The sequence below is a fragment of the Ctenopharyngodon idella genome, chromosome 3 (assembly GCF_019924925.1).
Source record: "Ctenopharyngodon idella isolate HZGC_01 chromosome 3, HZGC01, whole genome shotgun sequence".
Classification (NCBI taxonomy): Eukaryota; Metazoa; Chordata; class Actinopteri; order Cypriniformes; family Xenocyprididae; genus Ctenopharyngodon; species Ctenopharyngodon idella.
In genome coordinates, this window is record NC_067222.1 from 52,874,687 (window position 1) to 52,894,425 (window position 19,739).

Below are 19,739 nucleotides of genomic sequence, written 5' to 3' on the forward strand. Positions count from 1 at the left end.
GTCAGGTATGGAGTGGGTGTCATCTAGTGAAAAAGTGTGGTACTGCGCCCAAACAAAATCTTACTGAAAGCTAATTTTTTAAATATATTTCAACCTAAAACTGGGAATGTTGACATTTTTGGCTTTTAGTTTCTTGCAGTTCAAGAGTAAAATATGCTTTGTAATATATTATTATAAAATATAAACAATTATATTTTTACATTTTCATAAACCTAAACTTCTATAACTTTTTTTTTTATTTCACTTTCATAATTTATTTCACGTCTACAATAATTTGACAAGTGTCTCAAGACCAACCTTAGGTCTATATTCCAAAGCATTCTTGAATTACAACCATTTATGTTTGGATAGTGCATTTTCATGTATATGCGAAAAAGGGGGTGACAGTTATTTAAACCTGTTTTTCTCAGAATTCCGTTCCTGAAAATCAGAGTGATCAGCCAAATTCAGATAACCATAACCTTTTTTACAGACTAGCTATGAAAGAAGTAAAAACAGATTTTGGAAAGAGCTCGAATCATGGTATAGCTTTCATGGTATTGACCATACCCTGTGATAAGTAAAATTTCAGTTTTTGCAGATCACATCACATATATAAAAACATTAAAATCAAACATTAAAATTAAAAAAAAATAAAATTAATAAATGACTTATAATAATTACCATTACTATTAACATTACAATTAATAATGTATAGCATAATACATGCATTAAAATCGAAAATAAAGTCATGTTGTTTCAAATAAAAAATTATTTGAGTCCTAATAAGATGGAAAATAGCAACAAATAACTTTTCTGATGTCTTGCCCTTTTTTGGGGTAAATGCAAAAGTATAAAGGAAACGCCGTATGTAAATCCGTTTTGACTGTTTCCAGCACCCATGCCGTAAGTGCAGGGCTAGACGCGCAAACAACAACAAAAAAAAGTGCGGCTGGCTTGACCGTGTATTTTTGACGCGCGGCCCGCTTGACCGCAGTTTATGGAAGCTTGTTTCCGCCACTAAATAAAAAAATAAAAAAGGTAATTTTCTGACTTTATAACATGCAATTGCGAGTTATAAAGTCAGAATTGCGAGATATAAAGTTAGAACTGTGAGATATAAACTCACAATTCTGAGAAAAAAACAGTCTGCAGTTGTGAGGGGAAAAAGATTGTTTTTTTTCTCTGAATTGCGAGTTTATATCTCACAATTCTGCCTTTATATCACACAATTCTGACTTTATAACGCAATTCTGCCTTTCTATCTCACGATTCTGACTATATCTCGCAATTCTGCCTTTATATCTCGCAATTCTGACTTTATAACACAATTCTGCCTTTCTATGTCACAATTCTGACTATATCTCGCAATTCTGTCTTTATATCTCACAATTCTGCCTTTATATCTCACAATTCTGACTTTATAACACAATTCTGCCTTTATATCTCGCAATTCTGCCTTTATATCTCACAATTCTGACTATATCTCGCAATTCTGCCTTTATATCTCGCAATTCTGCCTTTATATCTCACAATTCTGACTATATCTCACAATTCTGCCTTTCTATCTGTCACAGACACGCCAGGCTCCACCATCAACCAATCACAACGCTCCCTGTCACCGGAGTACTGATCACGCACACCTGCACGTCATTATCTCACTCATTACGTTCAGTATAAAGGACCCACTCTCAGTCACACTCATTGTCCTGTCTTGTTAGCATCTTACTAGTATGCTCCCCACAAGGACCTTGTTGGGAATCTATATGTAACTCTGTTCGTCTCCTGTCCTATATGTTTCAACTCTTGTTAGATGTGCATGAAGGCCCTCAGCCTCGTGTTGTGTGGAATACTACCTCCGATCGTCATTCATCATTCTGCAACTACTAAGGACAGTATTCTCTCTCTATTCATCTACATTCTACTTCAGTATTGCCATATGCTCACCTGCTTGCTGTTGTTGCATCTGGTTGTGAAAATAAACACCTTACTTTTATACATCCAGTGTCTGTGCCCTTCTGTGATTGTAACACTATCTCACAATTCTGACTTTATAACTCACAATTCTGCCTTTCTGTCTCACAATTCTGCCTTTATAACTCGCAATTGCGAGGGAAAAAAGTCAGAGTTGTGAGATAATTCACAATTACCTTTTTTATTTTTTATTTCATGGCATAAACAAGCTTCCATAAATAGTAAATTAATAATAATAATAATAATAATAATATATATTATGATTATGTTACAATTATTTTGCAGATATTTTAATGAGACATTCATGTAATTAAAAGGAAGAGTAGTTAATAGTATCTTATTGTTATTTGGCCTGATTAGACAAGCCCTCCATAAAATAAACTTTCTTTTTTTTAAATAAATAAATAAACAAACAAATGAACAAACAGACACTTCATATTTAATGGTATTTGATGATTAGTTTAATTGCATTTAATAGATTTGTACTTTTAATAAAACATTTGCAATGTGTTGTAAAAGTTCTGTGCAATTTCTGATGAAACACTAAACAACAACAAATCCAAAAGGACAAACTTAATTTATAAAGACACTTATATGAAGACACTTTTCACAGAGAGGAAAGTAAAGATGATTCTAAAAATAAAATAGCAGTTTACCTCCATCCTCATTCATGTTTTACTGCTTTTAAATTTGTATTAATTACTATTATTATTTAGTTAAAGAAACAAACATTGCAATTCAGTCATTTTATAAAATCCCTCACCTCCTTGGACAAAAAATCTTACATAAGCCTTCTAAATCACTTTCAGTTTCGGTTTCTGGGAAGGTCAGTATGTTCTTGTAATTAATGTTTACTCTGCATTCTTTTGTATACTTTAATTCTCCTCGAACCCCAATTAGAAATGTAAAGATAATTCTGTGTGTAGTTCAGAAGGTGTGACAATTTTGAATTTATTAACATATTATATTATTTAAAGAGAACTGCATGAAAATGTGTCTTCTCACACTATGATAAGGTTGATAAAGTGATGAGCTGTGATTAGTTAGTTGTAGTGGAACCATCCTTTAAAAAAAAAAAAAAAAAGAATTAATCCGAATATATATTTGCATATATTTCATATATGCATTCATTTTATTGTATTGACAGCCTTCATGTTATGAACTGTAGGGGGCAGGAATGTGCTAAATCAACTTTAGCTTTAAGAGCAAATAATAATAATAATAATTCTATTTATATAGCGCCTTTCCAACACCCTTTACAAAGTCACTTACAAAAGATAGGTTAAAGATACAAACAAAGAGGGGTTCAAACAAATAACATATCCACAACAAAGTGCAATTTACAGACTGAGAGCTGAGGAGTAATATTCAGACAAAAATGTGTTTTTAAGAGGTTTTTGAAGGAGAGCAGGGTGAATGCTTGACGGATGTCTTAAGGAAGAGCGTTCTACAGCCTGGAAGCCACAATGCTAAAAGACCTAGCTCCCATAGTCACAGACTAAACTTCAAGGTGACTAACAGTCCTGCACTAGAAGAACGTAAGGAACGAACAGGAGCATAAGGCTGCAAGTCAGATAAGTATGTAGGACCAAGGCTATGGAGGGCTTTGTAAGTGAGAATTAGTACCTTGAAGTTTATCTAGGAAACCGGAAGCCAGTTAAGGTGATAGAGGATTAGAGTAATTTGCTCATTCTTTCTTGTATGCGTGATCAGGCAAGCAGCAGAGTTTTGAACGTATTGTAATCTTTTGATATTTTTAGCTGAAAGGCCATAAAGTAGTGAGTTACAATAATCCAGTTGAGATGTGACAAAGACATGTATTATGGTTTCAGCATCCTGCTGACTAAGAGAGGATCGAATGTGAGATATATTACGTAGGTGAGAAAAAGCTGTCTTTACCACTTTACTAATGTGGTCCTTAAATGAAAGAGTGGAATCAATGAAAACACCAAGATTTCAAACTGTCGTAGAGGGTATTTTCAAGTCACCATCCAAATAAATCACTGAACCGGATAATTTAGATTCAACTGATTTAGAGCTGATCGGTATTTGATCTGTTTTACTTTAGTTAAATTTAAGGTATTTTGCCTCAAGCCAAAGCTTGAGTTCCTTGATGCAAACTGTTAGTGTAGGCGGAAAAAACACTGAGGTGGGAGATATGCTAAAATAAATTTGAATGTCATCAGAATAACAGTGGAAATCCCTTTCAGTTTCTGTTTCCTGTAAAAGCCTGGTAGGCTCAGGAAAGTATGGGAACTTGCTATTCTAAACATTCCTCTTCTCAACTCTTACTGTCAGGGAAAAACACAGATTCAGTTGCAGGTAACAGAAAAGTTTTATTTTGCTCTCACTGAGCACAGGGGGAAAAAACAACAGGAACACAAGAGAGAGAACGTCCAAAACAAAGTCCTAGCGTCGCTTGTGACGCAGCGTAGATGCGTCAATGGACACAAAGATAGCCAGGGCAGGGAGGAGAACAAAAAGTCTGGCGGAATGAGAAAGAACTGTTCAAAAACAAAAGAAACAAAACAGAACAACACTTGGAGCCTAAAAGACAACACAGCAAGACTAGGCAACAAGAAGAGAAGGTCACGAGCGAAGCGTTAGCTCAAACATACAACAACGGTCTGACAAAAGACTGAGCACAAGGGGATCTAAAATAGGGGAAAGCAGACGAGGGATAAGTGGCAACAGGTGAGACAGAACACAATTAAGGATGAGGATAACGAGTGGGAGGGGAAAACGCCACACTGACAGCAGAGCACATGGAGAGCTGTCAAAACAAAACTGATGAGCTTAAAGACAACAGGACACGCAAACACAGAGACAAGACAACAAAACATGGCAAATCAGACCGAAGTCATGACAGTACCCCCCTCCTCAGGCCTCCTCCAGGTGCGTCGACACCGACGGACAAAGGCCAAGGCAGACGGGACCACGGTTTCGGGTTCCTGTGCAGGGAAAAGAGGAGGTAGATAACCCACAGAACATAGAAAAGGAGACATACCCGTAGACGCCACCGGGAGGGAGTTGTGGGAATATTCGACCCACGATAGCTGCTGACTCCAGGAGCTCGGACTATGTGATGCCAGGCAGCGGAGAGCTCGCTCGAGATCCTGGTTGGCTCGCTCAGCCTGCCCGTTGGTCTGAGGGTGAAAACCTGAAGACAGACTCGTTGAGGCCCCGATCTGTCTACAGAACTCTTTCCAGAACCGGGAGACAAATTGTGGTCCTCTGCTGGAGACCACATCAACCGGAAGACCATGGATCCGGAAGACGTGGTCCACCACCACCTGCGCTGTCTCCTTGGCAGAAGGGAGTTTAGTTAAGGGGATAAAATGGGCCGCCTTGGAGAAGCGGTCCAGCACCGTCAGAATCACGGTGTTACCTCTCGACGGGGGAAGACCAGTGACGAAATCAAGGGCCAGGTGTGACCATGGACGAGAGGGAATAGGCAAAGGCTGTAACAGACCAACAGGAGAATGGTTAGATGTCTTATTTTGAGTGCACACTGAGCAAGCCAACACGAACTGCCTGACATCTTGGGCCATGGATGGCCACCAAAATCGCTGACGGATGGCAGCCAGCGACCTCCGAACCCCAGGATGACAGGCTACTCTGGACTCATGCCCCCACCGAAGGACCTCAGGGCGCAGTGCAGCTGGCACAAACAACCGACCCCCCGGACACCCCCCCGGGACTTCCTCCCTCCGCACGGCCTCCCCCACCCGCCGCTCGACATCCCAGGAAAGGGACCCTACCACCACCTCCCTTGAGAGAATGGCTTCAGGGGTCGCCTCCTCCCCAGGATCCTCAAACAAACAAGAAAGGGCGTCAGGCTTAACATTTTTGGAGCCTGGCCGATACGAGAGGGAGAAATTAAACCGCCCAAAGAAGAGTGCCCAGCGGGCCTGGCAAGCATTCAACCTCTTGGCCGAACGGACGTACTCCAAATTCTTGTGGTCCGTCCAGACCAAGAAGGGCTGCGCTGCTCCCTCCAACCAGTGGCGCCACTCCCCCAGAGCCAGCCTGACTGCCAGCAGCTCCTTGTTACCTATGTCATAATTTCGCTCGGCAGGGCTCAGACGGTGAGAAAAGAAGGCACAAGGGTGCACCTTCCCATCTCTGGGGAACCGCTGGGACAGGACCGCGCCTACCCCGACATCGGAGGCATCCACCTCAACAATGAATTGCCGTTCAGGATCTGGAAGACAAAGAACAGGAGCAGAGATGAAACGGGACTTAAGAGCATCAAAGGCCTCCTGAGCCTGGGCATTCCATCTGAACGGTACCTTAGGTGAGGTGAGTGCTGTTAAGGGTGCAGCAACCAGGCTAAAGTTCCGGATGAATCGCCTTTAGAAGTTGGCAAACCCCAAGAACCGCTGCAGCGCCTTCCGAGAGTCAGGGGTTGGCCACTCAGCCACGGCCCTTACCTTAGCGGGATCAGCCTTGATCCCCTCCGTCGAGATTATATGCCCCAAGAACAAAACAGACTTGGCATGGAACACGCACTTCTCCGCTTTGACGTAAAGCTGGTTCTCCAGCAGCCGTTGTAGCAACTGACGGACATGTTGAGTGTGTACCTGCAAGGAGAGAGAAAAGATGAGAATATCATCAAGGTACACAAAGACAAATCTGTTCACCATGTCTCTCAACACGTCGTTCACCAGGGCCTGGAAGACTGCTGGGGCGTTGGTAAGCCCGAAGGGTAGAACCCGGTATTCAAAGTGTCCCGTAGGGGTGTTAAATGCTGTCTTCCACTCATCCCCCTCGCGTATGCGGACTAAATGGTAGGCATTATGGAGGTCTAGCTTGGTAAAGACCCTGGCTCCCTGTAGCAATTCGAAGGCTGACGACATCAGAGGCAGAGGATACCTGTTTCTTATGGTGATGTCATTAAGACCCCGGTAGTCAATGCATGGTCGCAGGGAGCCATCCTTCTTCTTGACAAAGAAGAACCCAGCCCCAGCGGGTGAGGAAGAGGGACGGATGAGGCCGGCATTTAAAGATTCCTGAATATACTTGTCCATGGCCTCTCTCTCAGGACCAGATAGGGAGTACAGACGACCCTTGGGTGGAGAAGTGCCTGGGAGGAGATCGATGGCACAGTCATACGGCCGATGAGGAGGTAGAGATGTGGCCCGGGACTTACTGAAGACCTGACAAAGATCGCAGTACTCCTCCAGGACCCTGGTGAGATCGACCTCCTCAACCTGAAAAACAGAAGACACAGAGCCAGGAGACAAGGCAGCACCCAAACACGACGCAAGACAAGACTGACTCCAAGAGAACACAGAATTACTAGACCAATCCACGTGAGGGTTGTGCTGCACCAGCCACGGGTGTCCAAGGACAACAGGAGCGCCCGGGGAATTTAGGAGGTACAGCTCAATCACCTCACGGTGATTGCCAGATACAATAAGACTTATGGAGGGTGTGGAGTGGGTAATGGAGGAAATGAGGAGACCATTGAGGGAGCGGACAGAGATAGGAGAGGGAAGGGGAATGGCAGGAATACCCCACAGCGCAGCAACCGAGACATCCAGGAAGTTGCCTTCGGCACCTGAGTCAATCAGAGCAGAACAGGAATGGACGGTGTCCTTATACTGAACAGAGACCTTTAGTAGTGTACGTGAGATGGGGGAGTCGTGACAAGGAGTAGTGCCCACCAGGATCCCCCGGGTTACTGATGGGCTCCGGCTTTTAAAGGATAGCCCGATGGCCTGGCTTCCCGCAGTAGAGGCAAAGGCCTCGAGTCAAACGATCCTGCTTCTCCTTAGGGGTGAGTCAAAGACTCCCCACTTGCATGGGCTCAGGGTCCGCTGAAGGAGACGAGGAGGAGGAAGCAGCACCGGTGACACCCTCCTCCAACATCCAGGGAGATTGAGTTGTCCACCGCTAGCGTCGACGTTGAAGACGCCCCTCCACACGAAGCGCCAGCTCCACAAGGGTGTCAAAATCATGAGGCAGCTCGTGAGTGACAATCTCATCCTGGATGTCGTCATTCAACCCCTCCCGAAACCTTACACGTAAAGCCGCCTCGTTCCAGTCACAGGCGGCCGCAAGAGTTCTGAACTGAATTGAGTAGTCGGTAACTGAACGTCTGCCCTGACTCAACCGCGCCAACTGGGAGGCTGCCTCATCGCCCTGAGCAGAGCGGTCAAATAGCTTTATCATCTCAGCTCGGAAGTCCTTGAATGTTGCACAGAATGAAGCTCGAGCATCCCACACTGCCGTTGCCCAGTCACGGGCCCTTCCTTTCAAGAGAGTGATAACGAATGCTACCTGGGACTCCTCAGTAACATAGCGGCGAGGCTGGAGTGCGAAGACAAGAGAGCACTGGGACAAGAAGGCCCGGCAGGAGTTGGGATCCCCGTCATAGGGCGGCGGATTATTGGCATGGGGTTCAGGCTCAGCATGAGATGGCGAATGGGCAAAAGTAGCAGCTGACCTGCTGGCCAAAGCTTCCCGCTGGAGTTCTTGTATCTGTAGATTGAGATCTGCTACTTGAGCTGTCAGGCACTCAACCTCCCTTGAAGTGGTAGTTAACTGACTGGAATGCTGTCCCAGAAGAATTCCCTGTTGACTTACTGCAGCTCTGACTTGGTCTGCACCTGCTGAATCCATCTTTTGGTCAGACCGTTCTGTCAGGGAAAAACACGGATTCAGTTGCAGGTAACAGAAAAGTTTTATTTTGCTCTCACTGAGCACAGGGGGAAAAAACAACAGGAACACAAGAGAGAGAACGTCCAAAACAAAGTCCTAGAGTCGCTTGTGACGCAGCGTAGAAGTCACTCTGCCTAGAGCGCTGTCCGTGACGCAGCGTTGAAGTCTCACCAAGCTCAAGGTGAGAGCGTTGAGAATGCAGAGAGGGGCTGGAGCGATGCATCCAAGTCTCAATGGACACAAAGATAGCCAGGGCAGGGAGGAGAACAAAAAGTCTGGCGGAATGAGAAAGAACTGTTCAAAAACAAAAGAAACAAAACAGAACAACACTTGGAGCCTAATAGACACAACACGGCAAGACTAGGCAACAAGAAGAGAAGGTCACGAGCGAAGCATTAGCTCAAACATACAACAACGGTCTGACAAAAGACTGAGCACAAGGGGATCTAAAATAGGGGAAAACAGACAAGGGATAAGTGGCAACAGGTGAGACAGAACACAATTAAGGATGAGGATAACGAGTGGGAGGGGAAAACGCCACACTGACAGCAGAGCACATGGAGAGCTGTCAAAACAAAACTGATGAGCTTAAAGACAACAGGGAACGCAAACACAGAGACAAGACATGGCAAATCAGACCGAAGTCATGACACTTACATACAGTTCTATAAAATTGTTTACAAAAACAGGTAAGTAGATCATTAAAAAAGTTTTAATTGTAGATAAATATTAAAATATAAATGTAACTTTTATTAAATGTAATTAGGGATATACTCTCTCTCTCTCTCTCTCTCTCTGTGTGTGTGTGTGTTCCTGTGGGGCAGAGGTGGAAACCACCCAAACCACAGTTTTAGCAGCCTATAAAGGCTTGCTGTTGCTTTCTGTCCAGTAAGAGCCTCAATTGTAGCAACAGTAGCAGTGTGTTAGAGATCAACCACTTGTACAGCAGACATCAGAAGCACCAGCACAAACTACAGCTCAGACTGTCTTCAAGCGGTAAGCAAAAACAATAGTCAAGTCAAGTCACCTTTATTTATATAGCGTTTTTTACAATGTAGATTGTGTCAAAGCAGCTTTACATTAATAACTGGTACATTATTTGGCTGCACAGCAGCTCTTAAAAGAATAGTGTCAATGCAGGCAGATCAAAGCACTGTTGAATATCAAATGTCAAGTCAAATATCAAGTGTCCCCAACTAAGCAAGACAAAGGCGACAGCGGCAAGGAACCCAAACTCCATCAGGTGACATCAGGTGGCAGACAAGTGGCAAATAGGTGTTTAAATGGAGAAAAAAACCTTGGGAGAAACCAGGCTTAGTCGGGGGGCCAGTTCTCCTCTGGCCAACAGTGCTTTGTTACAATTCAGGTAGCTATCATAAGTCCGACAGGATCGCAACATTCAAAGTATTTATTCCAGTTCCATCCAATTGAGGATCGTATTCATCACGGCGGTATGGACGGTTGTTGAGGAACTGTGTTGTGGCTGTCGTGTCGATGAAGCCCTCACAGTGGATGATCTAGTTGACTCAATCTCTGCTGATACTTCAGGGCTGCGTTGTGGTCGTGTCAAGGTGCAGGTCCTTGGTCTCACCTGGATACGGCCCGGATCCGGTTGACTACGGTGAACCTCGGGATAACCAGAAAGACTAATATTAGCGTAGATGCCATTCTTCTTCTGATGTAACGAGTACATCAGGTGTTATAGGAAGTGTTCCCGGTTCCGGCCGACCTAATTTATGCAGCCTAATAATCCTTTAACAGATTTGAAAATATAAATTGGTAATGTGTTATGTGTATGCCAGGTTAAAGAAATGCGTTTTTAGTCTAGATTTAAACTGACAGAGTGTGTCTGCTTCCTGAACAATGCTAGGAAGATTGTTCCAGAGTTTAGGTGCCAAATAGGAGAAGGATCTACCGCCTGCGGTTGATTTTGATATTCTAGGTATTATCAGCTGGCCTGAATTCTGAGATCGCAATAGACGTGAAGGACTATAATGAATTAGGAGCTCGCTCAGGTATATCATCAAAAAGTTGATTTATTTCACTAATTCCATTCAAAAAGTGAAACTTGTATATTAAATTCATTCATTATACACAGACTGAAATATTTCAAATGTTTATTTCTTTTAATTTTGATGATTATATCTGACAACTAAGGAAAATCCCAAATTCAGTATCTCAGAAAATTAGAATATTGTGAAAAGGTTCAATATTGAAGACACCTGGTGCCACACTCTAATCAGCTAATTAACTCAAAAGACCTGCAAAGGCCTTTAAATGGTCTCTCAGTCTAGTTCTGTAGGCTACACAATCATGGGGAAGACTGCTGACTTGACAGTTGTCCAAAAGACGACCATTGACACCTTGCACAAGGAGGGCAAGACACAAAATGTCATTGCAAAAGAAGCTGGCTGTTCACAGAGCTCTGTGTCCAAGCACATTAATAGAGAGGCGAAGGGAAGGAAAAGATGTGGTAGAAAAAAAGTGTACAAGCAATAGGGATAACCGCACCCTGGAGAGGATTGTGAAACAAAACCCATTCAAAAATGTGGGGGAGATTCACAAAGAGTGGACTGCAGCTGGAGTCAGTGCTTCAAGAACCACTACGCACAGACGTATGCAAGACATGGGTTTCATTCCTTGTGTCAAGCCTCTCTTGAACAATAGACAGCGTCAGAAGCGTCTCGCCTGGGCTAAAGACAAAAACGGACTGGACTGCTGCTGAGTGGTCCAAAGTTATGTTCTCTGATGAAAGTAAATTTTGCATTTCCTTTGGAAATCAGGGTCCCAGAGTCTGGAGGAAGAGAGGAGAGGCACACAATCCACGTTGCTTGAAGTCCAGTGTAAAGTTTCCACAGTCAGTGATGGTTTGGGGTGCCATGTCATCTGCTGGTGTTGGTCCACTGTGTTTTTTGAGGTCCAAGGTCAACGCAGCCGTATACCAGGAAGTTTTAGAGCACTTCATGCTTCCTGCTGCTGACCAACTTTATGGAGATGCAGATTTCATTTTCCAACAGGACTTGGCACCCGCACACAGTGCCAAAGCTACCAGTACCTGGTTTAAAGACCATGGTATCCCTGTTCTTAATTGGCCAGCAAACTCGCCTGACCTTAACCCCATAGAAAATCTATGGGGTATTGTGAAGAGGAAGATGCGATATGCCAGACCCAACAATGCAGAAGAGCTGAAGGCCACTATCAGAGCAACCTGGGCTCTTATAACACCTGAGCAGTGCCACAGACTGATCGACTCCATGCCACGCCGCATTGCTGCAGTAATTCAGGCAAAAGGAGCCATAACTAAGTATTAAGTGCTGTACATGATCATACTTTTCATGTTCATACTTTTCAGTTGGCCAAGATTTCTAAAAATCCTTTCTTTGTATTGGTCTTAAGTAATATTCTAATTTTCTGAGATACTGAATTTGGGATTTTCCTTAGTTGTCAGTTATAATCATCAAAATTAAAAGAAATAAACATTTGAAATATATCAGTCTGTGTGTAATGAATGAATATAATATACAAGTTTCACTTTTTGAATGGAATTAGTGAAATAAATCAACTTTTTGATGATATTCTAATTATATGACCAGCACCTGTATATATATATATATATATATATATATATACACACACAAAATATATATGTATACACACACACACACACACAATGCACAATACTCAACTCAAACAGTCCTTTTTGTGTTTATTATTCTTGTAAAATTAATTTAAAGACCCCCTGTGGTGAAAATCAAGTTTTTAATGTTGTTTATATATCTATGTAGTGTTTTTAATATGCTTTAAGACAAACCATGTGCAAATTCATAAGTCAGCACCATTGCTGAGTATTTTAGGTTTGAAACTGCCGTAAACCAAAAACCCGCGGTTTGAAATCGGTGGTGTTTGTGACGTCACAGACTACCTTGTAACCAATCACAACAACGTGCCGGCAGGCTTTAGCATATCATTAACTATGAGCGCTCTGAAGCAGGAGAGTCTTGAGAGAAGCCAGGTTATCCAGGTAAATTTTCTGTTGATATGAAATTTTTTTGTAGATTCATCAATATAGCGAGTCTATTACGATGTTATGATGAACTATATGCCTTTCTACACTGACGTTCTGAGTTGTTCAAAGCATTTGTAAGGATACTGATCGTTAGAAGGCAGCTGTCTGACTCTGAGATGAAGAACAGGAACTGTGTGTGTAAAATTAGCAACACATTATTAGCTGTTTAGTAACGTAGTCAAGCAAAAGGCTAATCATATTAATTCATATTAATAACAGAACCGTCGCAAGGGCTGTGCCAAGTGTGCGAGCGCATAGGGGCTCGCGCCAAACCCCCGGGTCTTAATGCATCGTGTTTCCTTCTGGAGCATCAGTGAATGTTTGAACCTTTTTTAAACGTTGTGTTTGAGTCCCTCAATTGTCCTCAGTGTGAAAAGATGGATCTTAAAATCATACAGTTACTGCCGTAAAGGGTTCAAATATACAAAAGATGGTGGAAAACTCAGTTTAACTGCTCAGAACAAACAAGAGACTCATGAACAACCATCACAAAACAAAAAAACAGTCGTAGATCATCCAGGTAACCACACACAGTATTAAGAATCAAGGGTTCACAAACCTTTGAACTGGGTCATTTTAATAAATTCAGCTACTTTTTTGTCTTATGGATTATATGTAAACATCTTTTATGTAAAATATCTTACTCAGGACAGTACTGAATAAAAAATAACTTGCATTTTGTATGATCTCTCTTATTTTGTTAAAATTATTCACATTTTCACAGATTCTGCAAGTGGTTCACATACTTTTTCTTGCAACTATGTATATATATATATATATATATATATATATATATAAAATGTGTGTGTGATGCGATCTACCTGTCGGATGTTGCCGTGGAACTTTTTCAGTAAAGTCAAAACCTGTTTAGTGCAGAAAAATAGCGATTTATAGTGGCAAGACTGTCTTTCTAACATTACTGTTTAAGAACAGGTAAAAAAAAAAAAAAAAATGCCTATAGATTTCCCTCTCGACGCCCATAACTTTCCCTCTCTTAACACTACAAAGACAGTTCACCTATCAAAATAAACAACATAACATGTAGAATGAAGGTGTATTAATGCAAATTTCTCACCAGTCCTGTATAAACTATGGCACGCAATTTGATGTTCATCGTTCATATGTCTCATTCTTATTTGACAAACAATATGTATTTAGAACTTGAATGCAGCATGAAGGAAAGGCTTTTGATTGCTTTCTTACGGACCTCCAGATCAAGGCAAAAACCTGTAATTTTAATGAATTGAGAGATTCCATGATTCGAGATCAGATTGTTTTTGGTACCTGTGATAAGAAATTATGAGAAAGATTGCTACGAGAATCTGAACTCACCTTGAATCATGCTATTGAATTGTGCCAGTCCAGTGAATTAGCGAGACAGCAAGTGATGCAGTTTGATGTTTCTGCAGCGACGTCCTCTCAGAATGCAGCCGCAGCAATAGATGCCATTTCTTTCAGAGACAAGAAACGAGGTAATGCAAGACGTAGAAGAGGCACTGTCACGAATTCGGCCTCTGTGGCTCCCTCCGATCACCACCTGAGGGCTCCATCACCGGAGTACTAACAACTTTGGACTTCATTTCCCATAACCCACTGCCTGGTGCTGATTACGCGCTCACCTGATCCCCTTCCGGTGGACTATAAAACACGCACTCTCACACACACACACTGCGAAGTCTTGTTTTGGCACGGCTGACATTTCTGAGCGTTTTCCCATGTGTATTGTTTTCCCGTGTGTATTGTTTTCCCGTGTATGACCTTGGATTGTTTATACTGTTCGACGTCTTGCTGCCTACCCATCTGACCTTTTGCCCGTTTATCTGGATATTGCCTGTTCTGTTTGCTGCCTGCCTCGACCCTGTGCCTGTCCCTTCGTTACATTTCTGCCTTGCCTGTGATACTGCTGTTGCCGGTGATTTACCCTTGCCTGTTGTACTACGACTGTCAACAATAAAGCTGCACATGGATCCCATGGCTTCTGACTCCTCGTTACAGGCACTGAAAATGAGACATTTCTTTGCAAACGTTGTGGGACTAAACATAAGTTCAGACAGTGTCCAGCATTTGGTAAAAGGTGTTCTAAGTGTAAAGGTCTGAACTATTTTGCAAAAATGTTTTTCGAAAGAATCCAAAACAGAACACAGAGTGCATGTAGTGGAAGATCCAGATGATAGTGATACCTTGAGTGATTCCTTTTACGTTCAGATGGTTTCTGATGATGATGCAATTTCTGAGGAAAAATGGGCATCCATTATGGATTCTGTGCTGTCATCCAAGTGGATTGTTCCTCTTGTGGCTAATGGGACAATTAAAGTGGACACTGGTGCCAAAGTTAACTTGATTAACATTCGAGATGTGAAAGCATTGAAAGAAAGACCCCTAATTAAAAAATGCACAGTTTTTCCTTAAAGCCTATAATGGACAACCAATTAAAACACAAGGAGTTTGTAGACTAAAAGTACAAGTCAAAGGAAAGACACAAAATGTAATGTTTGTTGTGGTTCCAAATGGCCATGAATCCCCTTCTAGGAGACAGAGCATGTGAAGACCTTCAGTCGGTTAAAAGAATATCTCAAGTTAACAAAGAAAATGTAGTCGTTCAGACTATCTGTGATCGTGTTACTGATATTGTGAATCAATTTCCAGATGTTTTTTGAAGGTCAAGGAACGTTGCCATTTACTTACAAAATACAACTGAAGGAAGATGCTACACCAAGTCATCCACGCTCCTCGACGGGTTCCTGCCCCTCTGCGAGAGCCCTTGAAACAGGAATTGGATCGCATCACCCAATTAGGGGTAATAAAAAAGGATCTAATAACCAACATCACGTGTGTGTAAAAAAGAGTAATGGTGAATTAAGAGTTTGCTTAGATCCTAAAGATCTTAATGATAACATCAAAAGAGAACACTGTCAGATACCCACACGTGAAGAGATTCTTAGTGAAATGTCCGGTGCCCAATTTTTTAGTAAATTGGATGCATCCCATGGTTTCTGGCAGATCCGATTGAATTCTGAGAGTAGCAAATATTGCACCTTTAATACTCCCTTTGGAAGATATTGTTTTCTTCATCTTCCTTTTGGGATCAAGTCAGCTCCTAAAGTTTTTCATTGAGCAATGGAAACATTTTGAAGATCTCGAGGGTGTTCGTGTATGTATTGATGATCTCGTGGTATGGGGGTCTACCCTTGAATCAGCGACTATTAAAACTGATGGAAAGAATGAGAGCAAATGATTTAAAGTTAAACAGGAAAAAGTGTCAGTTTGGAGTCACAGAAATAACTTTCATAGGTGAAGAGCTTTCTGCCAAAGGTGTGGAACCAGATCCAGCTAAAATACAAGCCTTAGTGGATATGCCTCCACCTAGTGACAAGAAAGGGGTGCGTGCCTTGGGTATGGCAACTTTTCTCTGAATATTTCTGCCAAAACCACACACATGAGAGCGTTGTTAAAAAATGACAAAGAGTTTGTGTGGTCTTCCCTACATGATCAAGAACTAATCAGCAAGTGTGACGTCTGTTTGAGTCATCATTATAAACTGGCTAAAGAACCAATAGCTGATGTGCCTACTCAACCATGGCAAAAAGTAGGAACTGATCTCTTCCAGTTGAATGGCAAGGATTTTTTGGTGGTTATTGAGTACTATTCCAATTATCCTGAAATTGAACAACTCCGTTATACAACAACGAATGATGTGATTCATCACATGAAATGTATTTTTGCAAAAGACATGGAATTCCCCTCATTGTGCAAAATGATAATGGTCCTCAGTATAGTAGTCAGGAATTCAGACTGTTTGCAGAACAGTACGGCTTTAAGCATACAACGTCTTACCCCCTTTATCCAAAAGCAAATGGAAAAGCAGAAAAAGGGGTGCAAATTGTAAAAAGACTGTTGAAAAAAGCGACTGGCTCTGTTGAGTTACCATTCCTCTCCACTCAGTTGTGGATTGTCTCCTGCGGAATTACTGATGAACCATAAACTGCGTTACACTTGGCCAAAATTGTCCCTAAAAAGAGAAAACAAAAGTTTGACATTGAAAGTGATGCAACATCAGAAAAGGAAACAGAAAGAATATTATGACAAGGGAGCTTGGCAACTAAAACCTCTTTCTGAACAAGATGTGGTAAGAGTTGAGGGGCCAACAGGATGGAGAAACAAAGCTACTGTCCTAAAAGAAGTAAATCCAAACAGAAGATGGGCAGATACTAGGAAGAAATGGGCGGAGTTTGCTCAAGTCTTCAGAAATATGTAAGTTAAATACAGAATTGTCTCCCTTGGATGTGCCTACTTATGAGATGCCATCTCTGGAAGTGCAGTCTTCTAAAATGTTGCTGTGTCTCCTTCTGAAGTTCAACTCTCTGAACAGTCCTCTGAACTTGATTCTTTTGTGCCAAACACTGACAGTCCAATCTTACGGAGATCTAATCGTGTTAGAAAACCACCTGTTTGAATGAATGAATTGTATTTTGTATAAAGAAAAAAAAGAAATTATGAATTGTAAATGGTGAAATGGATTGTTGTACTGTTGAGCTTGTCTATTGTGAATTGTTAATTGTGATGTTAATGAGGTTAAATTATTTTTTAATATCTAAGGAAAAGGGTACATGAGTGGGGTGTTATTTAGCCCACTAGGTGGCAGTAATTGATAGTATAAAGTTAAGTGCATTTACTAAGGAGTGGTGTGGTAATTTGTATATGATGGATGTTCCAAGTGGAATAAAGATGCCCGCACTAGCTAAACCTCGTTCTTCTTGTTTCTTTATGGTTTCTTGAATTTTACACGTACTACTTCTGAATAGTATGTCTACTTCATAAAAAAATGTATGAAAATATGGAAATATATGGTTCAGATCACTCAAATAAATGAGGCGCCCTTAAATGGTCAGATATGGAGCTTGGGTGTCATCTAGTGAAAATGTTTGGTACTGCGCCCAAACAAAATCTTACTGAAAGCTCATTTTTGAAATATTTCAACCTAAAATTTTGAATGTTGACATTTTTGGCTTTTATTTTCTTGCAGTTCACGAGTTAAACATGCTTTGTAATATATTATTATAAAATATAAACAATTATATTTTTTAAATTTTCATAAACTTAAAATTATAAACTTTTAACTTATTTTTTTTAGTTTCACTTTCATAATTTATTTCACTTATACAATAATCTGACAAGTGTCTTCTTTAAATCAAGACCAACCTTAGGTCTATATTCCAAAGCATTCTTGAGTTACAACTATTTATGTTTGTATAGTGCATTTTCATGTCTATGTGAAAAAGGGGGTGACAGTTTTTTTAAACCCGTTTTTTTCTAAATTCCGTTCCTGAAAATCGATCAGCCGACTTAAGATAACCATAAACTTTTTTTACAGACAAGCTATGAAAGACGAAAAAGCAGATTTGGAAAGGGATCGAATCATGGTATAGCTTTCATATGGTATTGAAACCTGTGACAATTTCACCATGTGATGGGTTTTCGCAGATCACATCACACACACACACACACACACATATATATATATATATATATATATATATATATATATATATATATATATATAATTACTTGCATGCATTAGGTTTTGCATTTGGACATATATTATTTAACACTACTTCTTTTCCATTTAAATATGATCTAATCGAAGACTGTAACTGTATGTACATAACCAGGTCCTGTAATGATTGGGCTGTATAATGTTGTGTGCTCTAAATGAGCTCTAAAATACCTCTCCACCTGAAAAAGCAAAAGCAAGTACATATATGGATTTTTTAAACTTAAAAAATACTGACTTAGCGTGAGTATCCAGATGATTGATGATAATGATGATTATGTCATTCGTCTGTGCTATTCCTAAGAAATCATCTTAACATAGTGTAGCAGCAGATAAATACAGATAAAACACCTATCTTTATATCGTAAATGAAAACCAGAAATGCATTTGTAAGTACAGATTAGCGAAAGAAAGGAGATAACAGCAAAATATGCAGTGTATTAAAAACAAAGTCAAACATTTTTCAGTTTCAATTTATATTCATTAGTTGTTGTTTTTTTGTTTTTTCATTTTTATTGCCACAAAAGGTAATTCCATACAATTTGAAAAACATGCTTTTTGTGAATATTGTGTACCTGTAGCTATTTATTAGGAATGACCATAATTAACTGATTAAACATTAACTGTCAGTAAGAATTTTGACCATTTAATCAGTGAAATGGTTAAAAGGTAATTTAAGTAATTTTTAAAGTAAAAATTTTCAAGTTATTTTAAAAACATTTGCTTTACATGGTTAAAAAAAAAAAATGATACACAGTCAAAATTGCATTTTTTAAAGAAAAAATACAGATGTCACATTATTACATTCAGAAATAATGTAAAATACATACAAATAAAATTAAACATTTACAAACTGTCACGGGCAGACAGATGAAGTTCCAAACAACTCAAAGTTTAATGATAAATACCAAAAGACAGGCAGTTGCAAACATATCTAATGTAACTGTGACAGTACAACTTATAAAGCAGACACAAACGAGATAATTAATGAAACACTGCTGATACAACAAACTCAAAATGATGGTGACCATGGAAACAAATGTGGAGCGAGAAAACTGAACAAAGGAAACAGGAAACTAATGAAAACATACTAAAAGTCAGTGAAAGCTAAACAAACTGAACATAAGTGTGACACAAACATAAACAGATCCTTTAAATTTAACGGTATTCAGAACAGAACAAGAATGAAAAATACAAGTAGCTATAAAACTGTGGTATTGTATTACATAAAATTGTAAAATAAAACAAATTATAGTGACGTCATTATAAACATAAATATCAAGTTACAATGAATTTATATGAAGTGAAATTGAAACAGCATTTGGCTCACGTACCTCTTATTCAGCACAAATCCAAATGTCTCCACATTCACAGGTTTTCATTTTGTTTTCATGAACTACTCCTGCCTTATTGCATTTTCTCCAGAGTGTTTTAGTTTATTATTAAAAGACTAATTATCAGAATTTGATCTCTTTTTTGTGATTGAACCATGCTGTTACAGCA

At 40.4% G+C, this 19,739-nt stretch overlaps 1 protein-coding gene across 2 annotated transcripts in view; it reads left to right on the top strand.

Moving 5' to 3' along the window:
* The first annotated feature begins 9,509 nt into the window (after positions 1-9,509).
* LOC127508905 (prostatic spermine-binding protein-like) overlaps positions 9,510-19,739 on the top strand; it is a 48,386-nt gene continuing 38,156 nt past the window's right edge. Inside the window, exon 1 of one of the 2 annotated variants that reach the window (XM_051887401.1) lies at positions 9,510-9,615. The gene's annotated coding sequence lies outside the window, so the exon portion shown is untranslated. The remainder of the gene's footprint in view (positions 9,616-19,739) is intronic. The other variant, XM_051887402.1, reaches the window with a different exon arrangement.